The 26386-nt window shown below is 40.0% G+C and overlaps 1 pseudogene; it reads left to right on the plus strand.

The window, feature by feature from the left end:
* The window catches only part of LOC116878163, a 122666-nt pseudogene extending 114627 nt beyond the window's left edge, over positions 1–8039 (plus strand).
* The last annotated feature ends 18347 nt before the right edge of the window (positions 8040–26386 follow it).

Consider the following 26386-nt stretch of genomic DNA (forward strand, 5'->3'; position numbering starts at 1 on the left):
GGTCCAGAGACAGGCAGAGAGAGGGGGTGGGGAAGCAGGCACCCCGCTGAGCAGAGAGTCCAATGCGGGCTCCATCCCAGGACCCCGAGACCATGACCTGAGCTGAAGGCAGAGGCTTAACCCACTGAGCCACGCAGGTTCCCGAACCATTGACTTTTGAAGCAGATCTTAGCTGTGGTCAGATTTTTGTTTTAGAGAGATCAGCCTGGGACAAGGATGAGAATAGACAGAGGAAGAGGGAAGTTAAGTGGAGACTGGAAAGCTATTGTAGTGACTCAGGTCGGGCAGGCTGAGGATTTGAACTCTCATTGGCTGTGTGCTAAAGGGAAGGAATGAACCCCCACAAGAAATGTAATGCACAAGCATACACCAAATTGGGAGGGTCTGGGGACTACCAATACGTGTGGAAGTGAAAAATCCTAAATTATCTCTCAGCCAAACACTGAGGAGTACAGGCGGCTTGGTGTTTTCTTCTGCAGTAGCACAAACACATCTGCTTACCCGTCCAGCTGCTTGGAGTTGGAAGAAGCTAAACCCACATTGAGAGGAACATGGTTATTTTCTGCTGCTAAGTCATTCCTCAGCACGTGGGAGTGTAGAAGGAATTTAATTGTGCCGTCTCCTAAACCTTTTGGTGTTTATCGACAGATCCTTGACTTATCGGGAGAGGGGGATGAATTATCTAGTAGATTCCACCTTCTTTTTACAGATGAAGACAAAACTCAGAAACAGGAAGTGACCTATCTCAGAAACAGAGGGTGTGAGAAACACTAGAGCCAGAATTCAAACCCAGGATTTTCACTGATCACCTAAACACTCTTTTTAAAGAAGTTGTTGAGAATTCAGGCAGACATCACTAATAGCTACACAGTGAGCAGTAATTTTGTCTACCCCCATCTGCACAGAAATTAAGTGAATTGTTTTAACTTTCCTTTTAAAGCTTAAATGGAAGCTGAAGTTCCATCAAATGGAGCTAAATGTAGTTTCTACATAATTTAATAGTAAAAATTAGTTGATTTATATAATAAAATACAAAAAAAAAAAACTACAAGGGCACATTGCTAGAGTAAACTCAGGCAAAATAATTTTTAGTTTTCTTAGCTCTGAATACAAATTCCCGGGGATTTTTTTACAAAACAATGAACAACAGGCTACCAATTAGAATTAACCCAAGAATCATTCCTAATGAATAGAAAATGTTAATTCCATCAAATTTGGAATATTTAAGCAACAGAATTATTAAAACACACTTAAGGTTAAAATCCTCTGTCCTTTATAGACATTCATCATTTATACTTTTTTCTTGGGAATGAAATATTGTATAGAATGTAATTCTAAATCATCAACACTTATCTTTTTAAGGACCATTTAAACAATCAGTTTGGATATAACTATTTTAACCTATTTCCCTTCCATCTTAAACAGTATATTTGGGAACCATTCAAGAATAACTGGGTTGGCATCAAAAGAAATGAAATCTTGCCATTTGCGATGACGTGGATGGAACTAGAAAGTATTATGCTTAGCGAAATAAATCAATCGGAGAAAGACAACTATCATATGATCTCCCTGATATGAGGAAGTGGAGATGCAATGTGGGGGGTTTGTGGGGTAGGAAAAGAATAAATGAAACAAGATGGGATTGGGAGGGAGACAAACCATAAGAGACTCTTAATCTCACAGAACAAACTGAGGGTTGCTGGGGGGAGGGGAGATTGGGACAGGGTGGTGGGGTTATGGACATTGGGGGTGTGTGTGCTATGGTGAGTGCTGTGAAGTATGTAAACCTGGCGATTCACAGACCTGTACCCCTGGGGCTAAAAATACAGTATATGTTTAAAAAAAAATAATAACTGGGTTGGAATCATCATTAGTAATAAGAATCACAGAATATTACCTCTGGAAGTGTCTTTGGATAGCATCTGCTGTTTCTGATCCCCCATGTGATGAAATATCTAGAGTGTGGTCATGAGATCTTCTAGTAGGATAGGTAGAATGAATGCAAACCTACTGGGGGGCCTCTGGTTTAAAGTTGAAGCTATATATCTTATCCTCAGGGACCCAAAAGTATTTATTGTAGAAGGAAATTTTTAAAATGGGCCAGGGGCACCTGGGCGGCTCAGCTGGTTAAGAACTAGACTCTGGATTTTAGCTCAGGTCATGATCTCAGGGTCCTGGGATGGAGAGTCCCACATCCTTGGACTACCAGCTCAGCAGGGAGTTTGCTTGTCTCCTTTCTTCTTCCTCTGCTCCTCCACGCATGCACACACATGAATGCTCTCTCTCTCTCTGAAATAAATAATCTTAAAAAATAAAAAATAAAAAATGGGCCAGATGCAAAGTGCAATAAATATCACTGTCTGGGGCAGAGAAGAAAGCAATGGATTGGGGAAAAATTGATTTGGTTTAAATTGCAGTCTTTCACTGCCCTGGATTAAGCCACTCTGTCCCTGATGATGCTGGTGGTATTTTGCTTCAGTTACCTCATTTGTAACCAGGTGATCACTATGAATGTCCTTTAAGTTCTGACCTATGATCGTGTGGTTCTTCCATCGAGGGTGAGATACTTGAAGCAGAATTCAAAATAGGCTGAATTATGAGTGACCCGATGTCACTCAGAAAATCAAACATTCAAATTCACTCTCATTTCAATCTGTTTTTTTTTCCCCTCATTTTAAAAATTGACATTTAACGAGTATTTACTAAGTGCCAGAGTATGTGCGAAGCACATTAATAAATGTGTTCACTCATTAAATCTTTCAACTCCATGAAGTAGGTACTATTTGGTCTTAGCAACTTCTTCACATCATAGGATATTTTTGTCTTGTATTTAATAGGAAACTTAAGCAGCCTTGCTAGTGTTACTGTAGGCAGGATGTGAATCCAAGACAGCCATCTGAAAGCATTACCAGAGCATCTCTCCTGACGGGAGAGAGCTCCTCTCCTGACGGGAGAGAGCTCATTGGCCATGAATGTTTTTTCCCTGACCAATGATACAACCTCCTGCCCAAAGTTACCAGTATCACTAGGTTGGCAACAAGTCTTTGGAAGTTTACATCATCCCTATATTTTTGAAGTTACTAAATGTGAAAAATATCATGACCTCAGTGTTCCCTTGCTGAGCCAGATTCATAACATTACCACCACCTGCTCTTCCAAAGGTTTCCATTTAATGCAGGTTTAAAAATAAGGACTCTGCTCTCTCTTGCTTTCTTTAGAGAAAATGTGTAAGTCTGGCTGGAGTGTTTAAGAAATTCCAGGGTGATACAGTGGAAAGAACTTGTCTCAGATCTTCCACATGACCTTGGGCAAGTCAACCTTACCAATTTTCAGTTTTCTCCATCTCTGTAACAGAGTGATTGAAGAAAATAATTTGTTTGGAGAAGAAGGGAGCTGAAATGGATTACATATAAGTCTATTGGTCTTTAAAATCCACACAGAACCTTTAAAAACTAAAATGTACAGTAGCTGGTAAAACATGTCCTGGCTCCTGAAATGTTGAAAGAAATCTTTTAACTCCTTTTTTGATTCTTCTTCCCTTCTTCCTTCACTCCCTTCCTTCTCCCCTGTCCACCTTTTTTCCCATCCAGATAGTAGTTTAGGTCCTAGGGGGGGTGTTGTAAATACAATAGGCAAGTCTTCTTTTGTCATGAAGCACACATTCCTATGGGGGAAAAGAAAAAGGTAGTAACAAATAACCTAATAAATGAAGTAATTTAAAGTGGTAATAGGGGCTGTGGGCAGAATACAGTGGGGAAAGAGCTTTAAAATTGGTAGTTGCAAGTAGAGGCATTTAGATTTTAGAGAGGGTGATTGGGATGAATTTCTCTGAAGAGGAAATATTGTGCTGGAGATTGGAATGATGAACTGGGGCTGGCTTTGTTCTGGGGGAGAACATCACCAAGAAGATAGGGCATAAGCGAAGGAGCTGTGGGAGGCATGAGTTGGGCTGGTCAAACAAAACAAAACAAAACAAAACAAAACAGAATGAAGGCCTGAGGCCAGGAGTATGGTGAACAGGGAAGAGAGTAGAATAATCTCTTAGCAGAGAGCTGGGCATCAGTCAGGTCATGCAGGGCATCTTAAGGAGTTCAGTTTTTATTCCAAGTATATTTGAATGTCATTGAAGTGTTTTAAGTAGAGGTATGGTATTATTCACATTTTTATTTTTTATTTTTTTAAGTAGGCTCCATGCTCAGTGTGGTGCTTGTGCTCATGACCCTGAGATCAAGAGTCACATGCTCTACCATCGGAGCCAGCCAGGCATTCCTATAGTCACATTTTTAAATGACTGCTCTAACTGCAATGGATTATAAGGGCTAGAGTAGAAGCAGAAAGATAAGTTAGAAAATATAAAATAAGAGATTTAGGGTCATTCAAAGCCTAGGATCCAGGGAATGGGAGTAACCTAAAGCTGATTAGAAGAAGTGGAACTTGAACATGAATCTGGTTTGAATGAATCCCCTAGCATGTAACCCATTATCTTTTCAGGTAACCTACTTTATTTTTAGACAATCCTATCTCTGAGAAATTATATGCTATAATCACAGAATAAGTAAGTGCCTAATAAGTGTTATAGATTCATCCTTTTTGGTCATACTCAGAAGAGCTAATTATAACACCTTGCACGTATGGAAACTGATTGAACATCCTCTTTTCCTTTAATTAGTCTAAGTATGCACAGCTTCATACTTACTTAGTGACAGGACAACAGCCATTGCCCTGCCCCACAGCCTAATTATTGTAGGTGTACAATTCTCATTACACATATGCTGGAACCATACTGTGACTAAAGTGTTATTGGACTTTGCCTAACTAAATGTACTGATAAGGGCCTAGGTGTTGGTGGTGACTTAGGCTAGGTCAGTGCAATATCAACTATCAAATCCCACTAGCTGTTAGAGAAACGGGTATGTCCTTCAAGCTAACCCAAGTAGGCTACCCCTAAATAGCTTTAGTCACACAGTGACCAGAAGACAGCATAGGCTAGGTGAATGGGGACACAACCCCTGTTCCAGCCATAGGGAGGGATGGGGCTCTGTCTGGAAAGTGAGGAATTAGACAAAAGGCCTAGGAAGTTCCTAAGGACCCACAGCTATGATATAGCCCTTTCGGGAGACTGGCATGCAATTGCTCCGGGCTACAGTTTTTTGAAACCTATTTACTAATAAAATTGTCAGATATTTGTACTATGTAAGCTAGAATTTTTTCTGTTTCCTGTTTTTTGTTCTCTTCCAGCTGAACTTTAGTATTGATAAAGTAACATTTTTAAGATATTATTTATTTATTTATTTATTTAATTTTAGAGAGAGCATGTGCATGAATAAGGGGAGAGAAAAGGGAGAAGGAAAGGGAAAGACTCTCAAGCAGACTCTGCACTGAGGCATGGAGCCCAACATGGGGCATGATCTCACAACCCTGAGATCATGACTGAGCTGAAACCAAGAGTCTGAGGCTTACCAACTAAGCCACCTAGATGCCTCAATTCTGAACAATTCTATCTTATCTCAGCTATTTTCTTGGGAACCAAGAGATGGGGTATGGAATCACATCTGCCCTAGAACATTAAAGGGTAAGCACTTCATCTCTGAGATGCAGCATTATGGGCAAAAAATTAATCAGGAGTCCCCAGAGGCATGTTGGGCTAAAGGGGAAAGAATCTGGTGATCGTTTTCTCTGTACTTTTTGAGATAAAGGTCTTGCTTTGATTTGTATATATTATGTTTTATTTTTAAAAAGTGAAGGCATTTCCCTTGCATCCTTACCATCCTGCTCTTTTCTGAACAGGTGCTCTAGTTCAGTTGTTTTCAAAAGTGTGGTCCTCAGGCCAGGAACATCAGCAACATCTGGGAATTGTTAGAAATGCAAATACTTAAACTCCAGCCAGACATGTGAATATGGTACTCTTGGGATAGGGCCCAGAAATTTCCATTTTAATAAGCTTGTCAGATAATTCTGATACATACTCAAGTTCAGAATTTCCCTGCTCAAATTGGTCCAAAGTGAGGAACTCAGAAGTGTCCCACACTTCACCTGAGTGAGGCAGAGCAAGAACTCCTGCTCCTCCTATGGGCTGGAGGTCAATTTAGGGTTAGAAGCCAATTCTCTTGGGTTCTAGGCCATGGCTCTTTACATCATATCATGCTCTGAACCTCAATCCTGGTAAAGAACCACAATGCTAAAGACCACCACTCACATTATCTTTCTTTTAGTTTTGTAGGTTTACCAAACTAAAAAGGAAATAGTGGATGGTAATTTCATACCTAGAAGTAGAACTTAAGAAAGTAATCAGACATTGACAGACCACCTTACACCAATTAGAATAGCCAAAATTAGTAAGACGGTAAACAACATGTGTTGGAGAGGATGTGGAGAAAGGGGAACCTTCTTACACTGTTGGTGGGAATGCAAATTGGTGCAGCCACTTTGGAAAACAGTGTGGAGATTCCTTAAGAAATTAAAAATAGAACTACCATATGACCCTGCAATTGCACTACTGGGTATTTACCCCAAAGATACAGACGTAGTGAAAAGAAGGGCCATATTACCGCAAAGTTCATAGCAGCAATGATCACAGTTGCCAAACTGTGGAAAGAACCAACACAAGAAAGAACCAACTTTGGCTTAGCCAAAGTTGAGAGGAATTTTTTGTTTTCATAACTTTCAAGAAATGGTATGTAAGAATTGCTGTTCAATAACATATAATAAGAATTAGAATAATAGCAATAATAAGCATTATTACCAGGAGAAATGTAAGATCTTACAGCTACATTTCAGTCATACTTTTAGAAACCTCATTAAAGGCAAGGAGAAAAAAATGACAACTATGGGCTACTGGGAATATCATTAATTTAAAAACTACTTATTGAGAGATAGTATTAACTGAGAATTCGAAAGGCAACATGAGTGTGGGTCCAGCTCCAGGCCCAATGCCCACCTTGCCTCAAAGCCTCCAATTCTAGGGGCTCTTCTCCAATGCCTGAAATTTATGGCCTTGAAGAAAATTATGCATCCTTGCAAATGTCATCAGCTGAAATACCCCACTCAGGGGCTATCTCTCTTCTTCTTCCCTCCATGAATCTGCTAATTCAGGGCAGCCCTGATTTTTTCACCAGTCTCAGAGTAAAACTACTACTGTCTTCTATAGAGGAGACCATGGTGAAGCAGAAAGATGCAGCCCAGGGCAAGAAACAGATCAGAACTCTGTTCTCTTGGGGCACCTGGGTGGCTCAATTAGTTAAGTGTCTGCCTTTGGCTCAGGTCATGATCCTGGGGTTCTGGGATTGAGCCTTGTGTCGGGCTCCCTGCTGAGCAGGGGATCTGCTTCTCCTTCTCCCTCTGCCCCTCCTGCCCTGTTTGTGCTTTTTCTCTCCCCCTCTCTGTCAAATAAATGAATATAATCTTAAAAAACAAAACAAGCAAAAACATGTTCTGTCAGACCCAGCTATATGTCCTCAATGCTAGATTACAGAAACAGAAATACCTCAGTCTCCAGAAGATGTAAGAACTTTCCAACATTCTGAACCCTAGTGATAAGAAGTTAAGACCTGGTTCTAGTACCAGAGAATGAAATGTAAGAGGTTGCGGAAAAACAACTAGCCAAAGAATAGCAAGACTGTGACTCAGAACACCTCAGCAACTACAGAATACCCAGGCTTCTGTTCTTCTCACCAGGATACCTGATCAACACTTCTGGAAACCTTCCAATATAGAGCAGCCAGACCTGAAACCTTCCAATATGGGGCAACCAGATCTGGAATAGCCAGTCTTAGAGCAACCATCTCTGGAACAGTCAGACCTGCTGCTCCCAAGCCTGGAAAAACTAGACCTGGAACAATCAGCTCCACAACTGTGGACAGTAATCCCTGCAGTGCCAGATACTGTTCCAGCAAAATTCTGCCAGAGATTTGGAGTCCATCTTAGAAACTGCTAGGGATAGCCATAGGATAACAAAATAATCCACTAAGTACTTTAGTACCCCACAAATAATGGATTTATTCCCATATTACTCTGTGAACCTATAGCCTATAGATGTGTGACAATGAGTATATTTTTCAATCTCAATTTAGTCAGTGGCTGTAGTACTTCTAGGATTTGTATTTTAGGGTCCTATATCTCTGCCTTGATAGTCTGTTTCTCATTATGTTTCTTGTATCCATTGAGGGGTTAAGATTGAAGTCTAATCAAAGATTTTCAGTAGCATTGGCTTCTATGGACAACATGATGAAAGATGTTGGTTAGAGATAACTAGATATAATATTAATTTGGATATCTTTAGGTTTTAGAATCTAACCTCAAGAATAGGAAGTAGAAATATAAGGACTTGTGATGAAGGATTATTTGTATTTTCTGAGACTGTGAGGCTTTACTTGTTAATAACCTCAATTTTTATGGTAAAGTGTTAAACTATAATGTGCTTCATTGATTTCCTCTACCCCTGTGCTGATTTACTACAACTGCTCATTTGTTCATCATTCTGGTATTTGTAGAAAGATGTTTCGTATTTTAATGTATCATGATAATAGTACCAGTTTGGTCGGTTGGTTTGTAGGCTTAAGTACAAATAATAAAAAAAAAAATACCCACTTAAAAAATATTCATCGAGGGTGCCTGGGTGGCTCAGTGGGTTAAGCCTCTGCCTTCGTCTCAGGTCACCATCTCAGGGTCCTGGGATCAAGTCCCGCATCGGGCTTTCTGCTTAGCAGGGAGCCTGCTTCCCTTCCTCTCTCTCTCTCTCTGCCTGCCTCTCTGCCTACTTGTGATCTCTCTCTGTCAAATAAATAAGTAAAATCTTAAAAAAAATTTCATCGAGTACCTGCTATATGTTCTGTGGTAAGCATTGCTATAAAATCACATCATGAAGATTGTAGTATAGTCTAACAGAACTTATAAAACATTATGAGACTTTGGAACTCAAATGAAAGTAAAAAAAGAGATTAGAAGAGAAGAGAACTATAGGTCAGTGTTAAGAGCATTTAGAAGAGGAATGTATTCCCATCAAGACTTGAAATTTTTTGGGAATTCAGGTGATGAAGAGGAAGGCTTTCCAAAGGAAGCATAAGCAAGAATTTGAGGTGGAAAATGATGCCATATACATGGAAAACACGAGTAATTTTCTTTTGTTAGAGAATATATCCTCCCTTAGAGTGCCATTTTGAGGTTTACCAATGCAGAGGAGTATGTAGTAAACCCTCAGGAAACTCTTTTGATTGCTACACTTGGAATCAGTCTGTTTTTGGAGAGAAGAGGAATATAGTTTGGTTGCCCTAAGGACAGCTTCTGCCCATCCACATATTTTCCCAAACTCCAAACTAACTAACCAACTGAACCAAAAATCCAATGGTGAAGAAACCTTAAAAAATAATGCAGTTATAGACTACATTCTCTTGAAGAGGACATAGAGGTATTAGCCCATCACTCTCTCACTCTCTTATTTCCCATGTTCTCCTTCTTTCTGTGATGTGGCTCATCCTCACAAAAGAGTGACAGTCAGTGCAGTCAGCTTCCCCCTGTGGAGTAGGAATGTCTCTCTAGGAAACATTCTCACAGCACTCTGGTGAATAAAAGTATCCATCTTCTCTGGGAAAGGATCCGAAAGAGAGGTAGAAGAGGGGGAAAAGGGAAATGAACAAAACAGTTCCTCCTAGAATGCCCTATGTAGGGTCCCATGGGCTTAGAGTGTGTTACTCATTCAGTCCTTCCATCATGTGGTGGCTGGTAGGGCTGAGAACCAAACTCACCACCAACTTCTTGCTGAACACTTTTTTCCCCTCATGATATCATTCTGCCTAGTAAATCAGGAGAGGGCAGTGTTAAAGTTGAAGAGTAAGAGTTTGGGGGTGAAGAACTTGACAGGAAAAAGCTGTGAAGGAAAAAAAGAATTTGCAAACTAATCAATTTTTAAAGATTATTTTTATTAACATATAATGTATTATTTGCCTCAGGGGTACAGGTCTGTGAATCATCAGGCTTACACATTTCACAGCATGAACCATAACACATACCCTCCCCAGTGTCCATAACCCAACCACTCTCTCCCTAACCCCCCAACCCCCAGCAACCCTTAATTTCTTCTGTGAGATTAAGAGTCTCTTATGGTTTTTCTCCCTCCTGATCCCATCTTGTTTCATTTTTTCCTTCCCTACCCCCCACAACCTCCCCACCCTGCCTCTCAAATTCCTCATATCAGTGAGATCATATGATAATTGTCTTTCTCTGATTGACTTATTTCACTCAACATAATACTGTCTAGTTCCATCCATACTGTTGCAAATGACAAGATTTAATTTCTTTTGATAACTGCATAGTATTCCATTGTATATATATGCCACATCTTCTTTATCCATTCATCTGTTGATGGACATCTAGGTTCTTTCGATAGTTTGGCTATTGTGGACATTGCTGCTATAAACATTGGGGTGCACATGCCCCTTCAGATCACTACATTTGTATCTTTAGGGTAAATACCCAGTAGTGTGATTGCTGGGTCATAGGGTATCTCTATTTTTTAAAGTGAAATATACTGATACATGGTAACCTGTAACCTTCCAAAGACCAGTGATAAAGAAGGAAGGGTATAGAGGGGTCCAGCAAAGGAGCTAAGGATTATAGTTCTGGATTATAGTTCAAGGATTATAGGCTTTTCCAGGAGTTTTGACCCTGAGGAGAGATTGGTTTGGCCACACAGCAGGTCTGGAAGGAAGGTTTGGCACCACTGTTTTCAGATAGGAAAGATGGGTTCCTTTTGTAAAGGATTCAGTCCCTCTGAAGCAGGGCTTCCTGAACTTAGATGTAAATTAGACTCATCTGGAGAAATTTTTAAAATGCAGATGCCCAGCCCTCTGTCAACTTCTCTAGTAACTGATCAGGGGTGAAGGCTGACCTTCAATTCACTCTGTTGCTGAAGCTCCCCAGGTGATTCAAATGTATAGTCGGGGGTGAGAATCTACTCTGAAGAGGTTGAAGAACCCAAAGAAAGTGGAAATAATAATAAAAAAAGCCAAATATTTATTAGCAAAATAATCAGTAATTTTCTCACATTTATCAGAAATTTCATATATATCTAAAACACTTGTTTTTATTTTTATTTCAGTAGTATTCCTGATGGTAAAAATTGTTTAAAAGAGAAAGTGACAAAATAACAGATGTTTGGGTAGTTGTATATAGGTGGAATTTTTTTTCTTTTTTTTTTCTGTTCCTTTGTATTTTTTGTTCTTCCCAAATAGATTTAGAACATGCTAATTTTATAATTAGAAGATATAAATAAGACCCAGAGCAAATATCTGCATGTTGAATCATTTTATCTATGTTATATAGAAATATATACCTATAATTACATGATAATTTGAGAGAGATATTCATGTAAGAAAAGATCCCTAAAATATAATAGCAATTCAAACTTTAAGACCATTTTTACCATTGGCTTTAAATATCATTTGCCTTTATTAATAAAGAAAATCCATTCACAGGGTTACCAAATGCTAGTGATCTCTGAGTATTTTGTATTCATCCTTTTCACTCACTACAGCTGCTTTTATTTTCATTAGCTCCCTCTTACAAAGGCACAGATGGGCCAATGAACTTGTTCAAGATCGAGAGACTACAAAATGGCAGAGGCAAGATTTGATTTCAGCCTTGCCTTATGACCTAGATAATGTGTCTGGTATTGATGTGCTCACTTTGATTTTTGGATCTCACATACATCTGGAAGGTGAGTTCTCATTTCATCAGGAAGCCTTGGTAACTTACTTTAAGGGCCAGGCAGGCCCCAAAGCTATGCTTTTTAGCAGGTACACAGGTATATGGGAAAACTCCTTATTTGAAAGAATCATAAAAAAACAAAAACAAAAACAAAACCCCAAACCTAAAATATTTAATGAATCTTACACCAATCACATTGGAGAGTCAATGTAGAGGGTGAAGGGTTATTCTCCACTGAAAACAACAGTCTCAGGAGGTGGTGGTGATCAGTCCTCATTAGCCCCCACTTCAGTTTAATAGTCATTAGTGACAACAGAGATAAATTTTATAGGTGCTAATTGACCCTGTAGGAAGACTTTGAAGTTCTCCCACTAGCTTAGGATGTCTTTGAAGTTTAGTTTTAGCTAAAGTGCCGGGTCAAAGACCTGAGAAAAATACACAGTGGAGAAAGAATTGCGGGTACCAAATCTTTGCACTATATGAGTGATTGTCAAACTGTGGTTTAAAGTCTGTGACCAAAATAAACCCAAGTAGTATTGGGCAGGGGAAAACAAAACAAAACAAAACAAAACAAAACCCTCACCAAGTTGCTCTAAAATTTTTCTGAGGAAATATTTAAGAAGATTTTGTATGTGTCGCCACTCTGTTCTCATAACATTAGGGGAAAAGGAGAAAATAGCTGACATATTTTTGTACATACAGCTTTCTCAATTCATTTGAGTTACTCGTTGAGTAAATTGGAAGCTCAGAGAGATAAAGCAACTTGCCCATATCTCTCTACCAATGAATAGAGAAATTAGAACTCCTCCAGACAAGTAGTGTGGGTATCATTCTTGACAGCATAGCTGCCTCTATTCTTGAGTGGGAGAAACTGAGATAGAATAAGGAGGGAAAGGAGACACCAGTCTAATAATGGATGATATAAGGAGGGAATAAAGAATTTTTAAAAAAATCTCCCTAGTCCTAAGAGTTTATATTCTGGTGAAGCTCCACGTTGACTAATATCCAATCAAGAGCCAGGCACAATGAGAACAGAATGAAGACCTATGCAAAAGTCTGCAGTAGGACTCAGGAATTATTCCAAGTTTGCTTCCCATCCATCTGCTGCCTCCATGATCATTAGCTCTACATGGTCTTCACGTCAGTTAAAGGGTGTTGAATTTGGAAGATGGCGAAAGAATGCAATCCTAGGGAGGTTGGTATGCTAAGAGGTTCACAAAGACCAGGCACAAGGCGGGTGACAGGGACTCAGGTTCTGGTGCTGACTGAGTGTCAGGGATGAGACAGAAAGCAAGTTCTAAACATTAAGGGCTCAACGTCCGGGTTAGGTTGACAATGAATGTCCTTTGAGATACTACTCCAGGGTATTGAACTAGGTTAAATTGACCGCATAGCTAGAGTCAGGCTCAATCCCAGAGCTCTGAGTGGGACTGAATCCATACTTTTCAGGTGGGTGTCGCAGAAGCTAGAGACAGACTGGGCAAACGTGTGAGTGCAAAACCATTCAGGCAGCCTTTACAGGCCATCTCCTTCCTGCAAATGCCCTTGTCTTTTATTTTATTTCTTTCTTTATTTTTCTATTGTCCTTGTCTTTTAAACAACAAAATAATCCTTCATTAAATGGAAAAAATGGGATTCTTTTCTAAAACTTGTAAGGATTCCAAACTTAATCTTGTTTCAATTTTTTCACTATTAAAATTAAAAAAAAAAAAAAGAAAGAAGAAGAACAGCCTGAGGGAAAGGAGTGCAGGAACCTACTGAGTTCCTTCCAGCTGGGGATGGGACCTGGCTCTCTGCATTTCTACAGATGGTAGAGCAGAATCATGTGATCTTGAACACGAATATCAGAATTATGGGGTAGGGATAGAAATATATATTTTTAAATATCAAGGTTATCTGGGTATTGCTAGGTCTCTAAGGATAACAAGGTACTCTTTCCTAGCATCAAAAGAGTTCACTCTTTAGTGGGATCGTGGGCATTCATGGCAAAGGAGGAAACTGAGTACATAGGAAGAATGGGGAAAAGAGGTGGCCAGGCTGAAGGACGTTAACCTGCCTAAAGCCCACAGTGGCACATGAGTGTTAGGAGATACTGCATTACAATTTCATCCCAACAGAATGATTACTGGTAGGAAGTCACCTGGAGAAAAACAGAGTGGTTGGAAGATGATACTCTGGAGTGGTGGAGAACTGACGCTGCCAATGGGAGGGAGAGAAAGGACTTGGTTTCTCTGTAACTGCACCTGAGCCCAGAAGAAAAGAGTGGATGGCCCCTCACAGCCACTTCTACCTGACTGACTTTATATGCAGACTGCCTCATCTTTTATCCCTCAGAATGTTGGAAAACTTTCAAAAGACAGGTGATGTTAGCACATTCTGAGTCTTTTGAGAACTGTGGATGAAAGGGACACATAAATTTCGGTTATTATTACTTACGTGCAGTAATTTTAGTTGGATTTCCCTGACACACCTTCTCCTTTGTAATATTTTTCTGGGAGTATGTGTATGTGTGAGTGTGAGTGTGTGTGTGTGTGTCTAAGTGGCTTTGACCCTAGGGCTTTCTTTGATTTATAGACAGCTCTCTAAGTTGTGCTAAGGTGGTTTCAGAGCCTGTTTGTTCTGGCATCCCAATAAAGCCTTGCTTCCCATGGCAACTCCAGCCTACGAAGCAAGGCCTAAGGGAAAACACAGTTTTCCTTGCCAGAATGAGGCAATAGCACTTTTGGGGTGCTATTTTGCTGGGTGGTGTATTATTTCTCAAGCAACTTCACTCAAGAAAAACTAAAAAAAAAAAAAAAAAAGAAAACTTTAAGATTTGAATATTACCATGGGAAACAGCTATCTTGGTTTTCCTCAAACACATTAAGTGATCTTTTGAGACTTTAGTTTTAAGGTTTTCAATGATTGGTTGATTGATTATTTGAGAGAGAGAGAGAGAGAGAGAGAGAAGGAAGGAGAATCACCAGCAGACTCTATACTGATCTCAGAACCTGATGCAGAACTCGATCTCACAACCCTGAGATCATGACCTGAACGGAAGTCAAGAGTCAGATGCTTAACCAACTGAGCCACCCAAGCGCACCAGTTTTTGGGTTTTCAACTTGTCATCTGCCCAGTGGCAAGATTCTGGAGCATGTTCCCCATGAGTAGGCCCAACAGATGCATGTCCACTTCCAAATACCCTTATTTTTTATATGCTAGAGTTCAAAGTTTAACTCCAAGGTCGATTCTCTCCTGTCATTGATGCCCTCCACTGCTTGCCTTGAGAAGAAACCTGTGCCTCTCAGCCTTGGCTGCACATCAGAATCCCTGGGGAGCCTTCAAAACACACCAGTGCTCGGACACCACCACCACGGAGTCAGATTTGCTAAGGGTGTGGTGTCAGGGCTGGGGCATCAGCAGTTCTCAGAGGTTCCCAGGGGATTTTAATGTTCAGCACCCCTGGTCTGGTTCAATCCCTTTGAGATCCTGAAGAAGGAAGTAACCTCATCAAGGTCGTTAGGTAAAGAGACTGTCTTTCGACCACACATGCTGACTCGTGGTTGATTAAAATACCTCTGCATAGTTAATTGTGCTCTGTTATTATCTAAATCATTTTCAGGCTGCTCACATAATAAATAGCTAATCTATGGCAGTTAGGTCCTAAAATACAGGATGCTGACTTCCGTTGCCCTCTACAACAAATCAGAATGTGCCTGTTTGCCATAAGGAGTGGGATTATGACTGGGAGAGGAGAAAAAAAAAAAAAAGTGAGAAGTAAACTATCCTGCCACACCCTTCTCCATAAAGAATACTTCCCAACAAAATGCATCTTCTATACTGGAACGTGACTTATTCCTGTGCTGAAGAGCACTCCTAGGTAATCTAGTGTATTTATCCTGACTGGTCTGGTGATAAAAATTCTCTTAGTCTGCCCCCATTTCTCGATGGTTTGGTTAGGTGTGTATGTGTCACCAAGTGTGAGACTGTAGCAACTTTCTAAGCAAACTAACCTATGTCAGTGTCGACCGCGTGCCCAAGAGCCCTCAGTTTATCGGTATGTGCTTGTACTGAAGCCAGAGACCAAGACAAATTTTATTTGTTGCTTTTATGTGATGTTCATTAAGAAATAGAGTTTTTTTGGGGTAATAACTTCTTCCATATTTTCAACGTACTTTAGTGGTTTTCTATTAAAAATTATCTTTCAGGGGCACCTGGGTGGCTCAGTGGGTTAAAGCCTCTGCCTTCAGCTCAGGTCATGATCTCAGGGTCCTGGGATCGAGCCCTGCATGGGGCTCTCTGCTCAGCAGGGAGCCTGCTTCCCTTCCTCTCTCTCTGCATACTTGTGATCTCTGTCTCTCAAATAAATAAATAAAAACTTTATTAAAAAATTATATTTCAGTACCACAAAGCTATAACTCAGTGTATAGATATGTCTTTACTAGGCTTTCCCGTCTATGTTTTTCCTTTATTAAAAAATCAATAAATCATTTAGCTAAAATCACTACTAATGTAAATGAATTAATTTGTTTAAGTTAAGAGTTCATAATTTTTAAATTCAGAGTTTGTAAAGTTATTGCTAGACCTTAAAAGAATCTGACAGTAATTGTGTTTTAATGAAGAGCACCAATTATGGCTGTCCAGGGGCTTTTTGCCTCTAAAGCAAACCAGATTCAGATTATAGGAGGAGTGAAGCAGAGTCCTAGGAAGAGAAGGTTCACATTAACACTGGCTTCTTTCTGCCTCCATCATATTCTCCTTGCGTTCTCAACAAATACTCATCTTCATCAACCAAGGAGGAACTCCCTGGAACATCTGTTGTTACCATCTTTCTGCCTTTTTTGTACCCCCACTCTTTGCCTTTGTGCCCAAATAATCTAGATATTTCATATATAAAGACAGGCATATTTAGAGAGTTAGATCAGATTTTGCTGAATGGTAGAACTAGAAGGACGTTTGGAGAAATGCAGTATAAAATTTCTCCTCTTTCCCTAGATAGATATATCCCTAGATTGGCACATCTGCTATCATTTCACAGATGAAGTCATTGAAAGTTAGTAAAAGTAAGTGACTTGCCTACAGTCATACAGTAAAATTAAATAGAAATGCTAGAGTGAAACTAAGACTCAAAATTCTAAATCAGGATTTCTCTTCATTTAACCCTATAGAATAAAATAAATCATAATATAAAATTAATTAAATGTTAAGGCAATATGCTTTTAGAGATTATCTTGTGTGCATAATACATGTATATTAATCCTGTGTGCATAAATACACTCATTTAACTCTTGTTTATCTATGCCACTAGAAATAACAATCACCTTGATAATCATCAGTCATTGAGGGCATAACCCAGAGAGAATTAATGCTTGAAGGCACATTCAGTATCCCTGCTCCACTGGTCCTATTAACTGAAACATATAGACCTAGAGAAGGCCAGTGCATTCTCAAGATCACGCAACTGGTAAGGAAGATTTGCAATATACCCTGAGCAATTAGTTCTGCTTTATCCTAGGCTTAAAATCTCCAGAAGTCCATGATACATATGGTTATTATCATGAATACTAAGCATGACACAAAAGACATAACAATAACAAGAGAAAAAGAGAAGACTAACAAAAGGTGGGTAATGAAATGAGCTTTTTAAAATATCAGACAAATCTCTTCTCTCTGCTTCTCACTCTGCCACCTGTCAAATGTGGCATTTATAACAAGGGCCTTTAAGCTCTTTTTCTGAAGGACCTTCTCTTCTATGAAACTAGCAGCTTGGTGTCTAAGAAATTGACCATGATTATTTAATGAACAGAAGGGAAACTCCTTACCAGCCCAGGCTCCATCTCAGCGGCATTTTGTGCTAGGTTGAAAAGGGCCATGAAAGAAGCCAGTTGGAAACAGAGATTGATTCCCTAAGGTCCTTGGAAATGTGTGGGCTTCTCGCGGTGCTTCTCTAGATGGAAGATACATGGGTCTCCAAAGTACAGGAAAGCAAAGTAAAGAGCAAGAGAAGCTTCTGAGGTTAACAAAGTCATACACATTATACACAAGTTAATTTTCTAGGGAATATGTTTTTTCCTTAAAAGGAGAGAATCTTAGGAAAGATTTTTGTGTGACTAACTTCTTTGGAGGAAAAGGGTTACAGGAATGCACAAAGTTTCCAAATGAAAAAGTAACCTGGAGACTGTGTTCTCACAGGATCGGCTTACCAAGGTAATGAGGAAATGCTTCCTAATTTTCATCCTAAGGGTGATTTGGACCCAGAGCTCTTGAGACAGGAAGGTAGGTGTAACCTAGTCTGCGTGACTGGTTCTTTGTAGGGTTTTAAATGCTCCAGGGGAGAAAGTGGAGATGGTAGCAGCCCCACCCAGAGTGCCTGAGCCTGCACAGAGCTTATACTCCCCAGTGAATTCTCTAGAAGATTCCCCCCCCACCCCCACAGGGGATCTGTAGAGCAGCTCTGAGGGTCAAATCGTCCCTATGATGTCGCTAGGTAATTTTACTGGTACCGATGAAACGTGCTTATAGCATCAAATACAAATCAAATCCCCCTGTATCGATCCTCATCTTTTAGTACCTGTCATCTTAGCAACTGAAGGGATTGCATTTGTATCAGTATTCAAGAGGATAGGAAAAAATAGTGTTTTTCTTTTTTGTTTTTGGGATTTTTTTTTTTTTTTTTAATCTCTCCCAGGGGCTGAAAGAGTTTTTGACTCAGGAAGTCAAATTTATTTCCTGGTTGTAGACAGGAGGGTGAACGTAGGTGTTTGCTTTACATTACGATGACAGGTGTTGCATACCTTTCTGAGGCGAGGTTTGGGTGTACTGGGGTGTGCCCCAGAGGAAGTCAATGTTCAGAGCTTTTGTGTGTGTGTGTTTGTGTGTGTGCGAGAGAGAGAGAGAGAGAGAGAGAGAGCTCTTCAGCTTAATTATACCATGCTGCTAGCTCCCTTTTTATCATTACTCTTATTTATTTTAATATCCACTTCCTGTGGCTAAGCATAGAGAAAAGATGCATGTATTATTTGAATAGCTTTGCATTTATGATGCTCTATTCGTTTGCAAACCTGGAGACTCCACTGTAATAATACTCAGAGAAGATGAGCTCTCGAATCCAGCTTCTAGCTCAGAGTGTAAAGGCACTTCACTGACAAGAGGGGAGGGAAGAATACCAAAGGGCAGCAGTGGGGGAACTGGGCACCAGGAGTGAGATCAGAGGAGTGAGACTGACAGTGCATATGTCTCTGTTCAGTTTTTAGTTGGCAAGGAGAATAACAGATTACCCACTGACATCCTGAGAACAGCATCTGTCAAAACTGTCAGTCAGAGGGAGATTGATTCCTTTCAATTACTTGTTGAACCAAGAAGTTAAAAGACAGAAAAGATATATGAGGGCATCCGACTCATTTCAAATCCCTCTGCATTAGCATAGTTACTCACTAAAATCAGCCTCCAAGGGCCAAATAAAGGTTTATCATTATTTTGTGTTGATGTCATAGAAAAGACGAGGAAGAACAATGTCTGTTCATTCATTCCATCATTTCATTCATTTATTCAACAATCTCCCCTCCCATCCCCATGCCTAGAACTCACTCTGTGTCAGGCCAGCTGTCTTGATGATACAAAGATGTGCTGAGGGTTAAGTGCTGCTCCTTCAAAACTCATAAGATACAACCTCTGTCCTCCAAGAGCTCACCATTTTCCCAGGGAGACAGCGCTAAGAGCCAGCAATGCCAGTGCAGTGTGATGGGTGCACTCACTCAAAAGGTGTGTGCTGGATACTGATATGAAACAAAGGAGAATGAGGTCATCTCTCCTTAAGCTATTCAGAGAAGCCACCCCTCTCCAAAGTTGAAGCTGCTGACCTGGGTCTTGGAGGAAGAGAAGGAATGAGTTTCCTATTCCTTTCTCAAGCAGGGTCAGAGCCTTCTCATGACTCTCAAGCCAAAGGTGAGAGAGTAAGGACCAGCTCACTTTCTCATTATCTCAGACTTTGGAAGCATCTTGGAGAGATAATCCAACTTTATTGCATTCATCTGAGAAACTTTAGGGATTATGCATTCTAGGACTCCAAACTTCTAGGTTCTGTTTCAGGAGATCCAAAGGGGATTTCAAGAATCCATATTTTTATATGGTTCAGGAAGTAATTCTTCTTTGTGGCCACATTTGAGAATGACTATCAGGCTATGTTTGACTTTCTCAAAACGTAGTCCCCAGACCAGTATTGTCACCATTGCCTGGGAACTTGTTAGAGATGAAATTCTTGGGCCCTATTTCAGATCCGTTGAGTCAGAAATTCTGGGGGTGAGGTTTAGTAATCTGCTGTTTAACAAGCCCTCCCCATGGTTCCGACAGATTAAAGATTCCCTTGCTCTGAAGCAACCAACCAGCTCATTATATGCCATTCCACGTGGTAACTGAATAGAGTTTACTGAATGGACTGTTTGTCTAGAGGTAGACAAGTTTAGAAGGACCAGCAAGGAATAAAGGAGCTCAAGATTAGCAATATTTGAAGGATTACCCACCCCCCCAACCCCCGACAAGATCCAAAGGAGCACAGGGATCCAATGCTGTCCTAAGGATTGACAAGATTTGGAGTATGAAAGAGGGTCTCTGCAATACGACCCTTGTCTGACCCTCACGTATGTAGGAGATAGAGACCGATATGGGATAAAAATATGATCTGCTCTCTTCTCTCCCCCTCTGAATTCTTACCTGCATTTCCCACTTTGCAACCCAATCTGAAGTCGAAAAGCAACTCTCCCCAGGTGATAAGGTTGGGATTTCAATTTCCCAGGGCTCAGAATAAGGCATGGAATTGAGGAGAATGGATTAGGCCTAATAACAGAAGGCCAAGTGTCACGAGCATATAATCCAAGCTTTGAGATTCTCCTCTCCTCCAACTCAACTGCCAGCACTACTTTTCCAACTTTTTAAATCACTTCTACTGTATCAGTCTCCATTCCTCTCTGACTGCACAAACGTCAGTAATTGTAAACTCATGTTTGCTGAGAAGAGTCCTGGTTCTTTGTATCCATCGCTTCATGTTCTAGATGGAAGATCTTCTACTCTTCTGCTGTTTGAATATGGCCATTCCTTTTCCACGAGTACCATTTTTTCCCCCCTTGGATTAAATGTCTGCTATTTCTTTCATTTTTCCCTCTCTGACAAGGTTTGGGATCTCTTCAGGTCTGATTGACCTGTTCACAGTTCAACTTGCCATGTTCCTTTAGTTACATGTAGAACAGAACACTGTTCTTTGTGTATCCCACAAAAATCTTCATAGACCAATGTGTTTCAATACATAGCTGCTCATCACCTACTACATGTCTGGCTATGTTCTTAAAGGAAAGAGGAAATTTCAAAGTCCCTAACCAGGTGCCTCGCTGTAAAACCTGTGCTCATGAAAGGTTTCTAAATTGTATTTTGCTTCTGATGAATCATAAAAACTTTAGTTTACATTATTTCATGTATCCTTCTATCATTCTAGAGAGGTAGAAACCAGCAACTAATATTACACCAGATTTTACCTGGGGACTGCAAGGTAACAGCTAGTACCATCTTACTAAGCTCATTAAGTAAATGGGAGAATACCCCTGAGTTCCAGGTCTGCTCATTCTCTCTTTTGGTCAACTGTGTTTCAAAAACCTGAGTTGCAGAAAGAAAGGATAAGTGCATTTTATTTGGGGAGGAGGGGAAGAGAGATATTACACTATACTCGTTCACATCTTCATCCCTATAGACTCTGGAAGCTTGTACCTTGATTTCTCTGCCACTGAAGTAGAGAGAATATTAACACCTACTTTCTTCACAGAAGTTGAAAATTGACTAATATAAGCTTTGAAAAGCCCGAAATAGTCTCTCTTTTTAAATAATTAATTTATTTTTTTGAGAGAGAGTAAGAGAGATAGCACAACCAGTGGGGAGGAGCAGAGGGAGAGGGAGAAGCAGGCTCCCCACTAAGTAGGGAGCCCAAGACAAGGCTCCATCCTGGGACCCTGGGATTATGACCTGAGCTGAAGGCAGATGGTGACCCCACTGAGCCACCCAGGCACCCTGGGCTCAAAATAATTTTAAGGTTATCTGTAAGATTAAATTCATGGTGTCAATAACATGATGGATTTGGAATCTTGGTGATAGAGGCCTTTAGAGAAGTTTTGATCCAGTTGTCCTCAAATTTCAGCAAGCACACCAGAAGAACCTGAAGGCTTCAGAAACTAGATGTCAGGCTCCACCCCTAGCATTTCTGATTTAGTTGGTAAAATATGAGGCTTGAGGATTCACATTTCTAGCAAGTTCTGAAATGATGCTGAGTCTACCGGCCTGAGGATCATACCTTGAGAACTGCTGGTCTAGTCCATTCCTTTATTTTAAAGGTGAGATCACTGAAGCACAATGTAACAGAGAAACTTGCCTGAGGAGACAGGACTCTGACCAAAATCTGAGTCCTGCCTTTTTCATTGCAAGACTCCCTCCATTATAAAACTGCGGCCCGCCTTTCCCCAAAAACTACCCCAAATAAACACACCATCTACTAAAGACTCATGTTTTGCTACACAAAAAATGGCTTCAAGATAAATCCCCTTTAAACCGGCTCTGAGCCAACCAGCCTCTCTTAAGAGAGAAAACCTGGAACCAACACTGTTCCCTTTTTCCAGCTTTAGGAAAGGGCGACTGTGACTTAGTTTACTCCTGTCCAATGCCAGATGTCTGAGAAGTGCCTGAAACTTTGAGAAATTCATCTTGTCGCTCCATGTTTCTATTCCTCTCCATCTGTAAAACGGGGTCAGCTGTATTGTACCTCATGTGCAGATCTGTGTGCCGTGAGGTTTAGCGGGGAAGTGGCTGCAAAACATGTTGCAGATGGATGTGTGATGGAAGAATGCTTAATATCAAAGCGAGATGTCATTTTCTTTCACTCTGCATCTGTAGTTTGTAAAACAAATGCTTCTAAATTCACAGTATTTTTCTCACATGTACTATTTTTTCCAGAGTGATATTTTCCCAAAGCCTCATGCTGACTTAAGCTTCTGGAACCTTGTGGGTGGATCTGCTAAATTAAAGGCTTGTATATAAATTTTCTGCATAACACTGGTGGGCCGAATGCATCCCAGTGGCTGAGGAGAGCAGAAAAGATTTCTAGTCCTGAGGGGTATCGGTGGAACTCCGTGGGCCAGGGGGTCTATGAGTCCAGCCAAATGCAAGGGGATTTCTTTCCCAAAATGGATAAACACCAGCATTGCTGGCATTCTGGGAAAGCCTCAAACAGTAAAATATAAGGCTGGCTATTTAGATTGTAGAAGGATAAATAAATAGAGTGATTGATTGATAGACAAAAAGATGAACAGGATGGGTAGATGGATAGCTAGCTAGCTACCTAGCTAGCTAGTGAAATACATAGTTGTAGATGCAGATATCAGGATCATGGTAACTTTTCAGAAAGAATTATGATAAAAATGTATGCTGAATTTATGTTGTGATGATCTGGATTTCAGTTCAGTTGTATTACCTTGTGTGTAATAATGACATGAACCCGAGCTTCCATTTATGTTTAAAAAGGAATTAGTAACATCTCTCTTACCTACCGGTAAGCCTGTTATGAGGATCATTGCAATGAGATAAAGCAAATAAAAACTCTTATAAAGTATGATCCATATATAAGCTATTTGTACCAAAATTCTATGTTCTTTACCCTACATCAATTTTCTACATAGAGAGAAAACTTGAAAGTTGTAGCCAAGATGATTGAAACTAAAGCGTGAATTAAATTTAAATATGGATATTCGTAGACATCTCTGTGTGGGGGTACATTTGTGTTTATGTGTTTGTATGTATGTTCATGTATGTGTATAGTTGTAGTTCAGAAGTAATCTCCAGCCATAGAAATATTTGTGGAGATCTTATCTAAGGAAATCAAAAGAGGAAAGAATGATCTGTTAAGGAGGGAAGTAGACCTACTAAGTACATCTCCCTGGAACACAAATCTCAGCTACTTAGACCCTTTGTCGGTTTTCTATAATTCAGGATTATAGGTTTAAAGAAGTTAACATTTTGAGTAATTGGGCATCTTCTGTGAAGGGTCTTAGAATATGTGTTACTGATTCTCGAGAGTAGACATGGGCTCTCAAGTCCTTGTCTCGGTCATTTCTATAACCCAGTTTTGACCATGGCTTTATTTACTACTGAGTTGCATATGGTATATTCCAGGAATTTCACCAGAAACATACTCTCACACAGAAATCTACAGCTCTATACAAGAGCTGAATTACATTAAGACAACCAAAAGACCCTATAATGCTGCTCTCTGGTCGTTGGGAAATTGCTGGTGATCTTGTCTCAATTTATATTTACTACTGCGTGAAACCCCTCCCTTCACGTTTCAGACAATAGCAGACCTGAACAAATTCAGTGATCAAGTGGGAGAAACAGACCTCCCTCAGCCTGATAAATTACCTTAGATTCACAGTCCTCATCTACAGCCTGAGGTTAATAATGCTGTTGCAAATGTTATCAAGAGGTAAATGACCACAGCACACGTAAGTCACCTGGCAAAAAACCAGGTGCTGAGTGCCAGCATTTCTTCTGACCTTGAGTTTCATCACAAGCATTTCATTTAGAGCTGGAAGCTTCTTCTCACCCAGAACAGTGAGGTAGAGGGGGTGACTAGATAGAAAACACATAATTCATCACATGCAGATGAACTAAGTTGGTCCGGGGTGGGGGTGAGGGGGTGAAAATTAAGCTGCAGAGGAAGAAACGCTTTGTTTTCTGCTAAAAGGGGAGTAGTGATGTAGAATTTTGTTTCTCTTTTTTGTTTTCCTTCCCAGGAAGTTCAGGGTAGCAAGATAGGAAAGCACATGCTTTTAAACAACAACCCCAGTATTTAAAACTATCAAACCATTCACTTTGGAGTTGGAAACTTTTCTGGGCGAGTCAGCTACTAGTTTAAGAATCTCCAAACACAACTGACTAAACAATAAACAAATACGTTAATGAACTCTTCTGTATTCAGTTTCCTGCCTTCATTGATAAATAACTATACCTCTCAGGGCCCTGAGAATTTTATAGTGCATCTTAAGAAATCAAAATCTTTTTATAGGCAGGGACTCATAAAATTATGTGACTGAAGCCCCACAGTATCTCTGGTCGTAATTGGTCCCCAAAAGTGACAGCTGTGTGCCACACCTGTAATGCAGTAGTAGTAGTAGTCAGGGAAGCCACAGTATTTGTCATGGCTCATGACATCACAAGGTCTGAGAACTATTGCATTGAGGCAGTATAGCATTCAGAATGCTTTTTCCACCTTAGTGCTGTCACTGGTCTCAGAAGCCTCAGCCATAGAACTCAGTCTAGCAAAAGAGAAGAAAGTAGAGCCAGGTCCCTGGTCTGAATTCTCCAGCCCATACTGGTATGCATCTTCCTTTCATATCTTCTATGATCTTTGTGGTCAAGAAATTAATTTGCCTGAAGCAACATTTTAGAACTGCAGTACTTATATTTTTTTGAAGTATAGAATCTTTTTTTTTTTTTTTTTTTTTTACAAAATAAATCTGTAGAAAAATCAGAATATATCAAAAGGTTACAATTGCGAGGATGAGTGCTAGAGTGGAGCCAGGTTATACGGAGCAGAACTACAACAGCCTCTGAGGCTTCTCGAGGGAGAAAGACATAGGAAAACACTGGTTTAATGGGTGTAGCTAAAGATTATTAGAAGCAAATAAAGAGACTCTGGGTATGCTTGAAGATATTCCATCTCTATTTCTTCTTGAATTAGTTGAATCCATGGGTGGATTAAGAGAAATTTCATTTTTGGGCGTCTGAGTGGCTCAGTGGGTTGAGCCTCTGTCTTGGCTCCGGTTGTGATCTCAGGGTTCTGGGATTGAGCCCCACATTGGGCTCTCAGCAGGGAGCCTACTTCCCCCTCTCTCTCTGCCTGTCTCCCTGCCTACTTGTGATCTGTCTCTATCAAATAAGTAAATAAAATTAAAAAAAAAAGAGACATTTCATTTTTAGGGACTTGGAGAAGGTTTTAGGGATACTTAAGTGGTGCTTTGACATGGGGGCCTTATATAATACTTCATAAATCAATATGATACAAAGCATTTTGATCACCAAGACTGTATTTCTCCCCTCCATGCCCATTAAGTGGCTTTCGGTCCTATTTAGCTCCCTTAAGGATCCACTTGTTTCTTAGTTCTATATAAGAACTTTCTTCTGCTCCAAGAATTGGTAACTGTGGGAGTATTGCCTGAAATTTTAAACCAAATGCCTTGGTCAGTCCAGTGCCTTGCTCCTAGCTCTTTTCCCCCTTTCTCCTCTCTGTACATCTGCTAATTTTGTTTCCTCATGCCTGGATCCAGAAATGCATGTCTATCTATGTGTATTTTTCTTTAGAATAAAACTGAAGACAAAAAAATCTTAGAAATCTCTCAATTCTTTTGGGTACTTGTTTGGAAGTAATTCAACAACTTACTTTTAAGGTCAATAGTAACTTATATTTAAGATCAATAGCAATGATATCTTTTATCATCTTTTATATCTTCTTTTGACAGACCTCTTGTCTTTGTAAAAGGTTAAATCATACAGCCTTACAATAACCCCATCAACAATCTTTTCTCCTACTTCTACCTTCCCTGAAAGCCTATGCTATTAAGGCACACACACCAAAAATCTAACAATAATAATAATAATAATTATAATTATTATTAAATAA

This window comes from Lontra canadensis, unplaced genomic scaffold, assembly GCF_010015895.1.
Source record: "Lontra canadensis isolate GAN:19392208 unplaced genomic scaffold, GSC_riverotter_1.0 scaffold56, whole genome shotgun sequence".
Classification (NCBI taxonomy): domain Eukaryota; kingdom Metazoa; phylum Chordata; class Mammalia; order Carnivora; family Mustelidae; genus Lontra; species Lontra canadensis.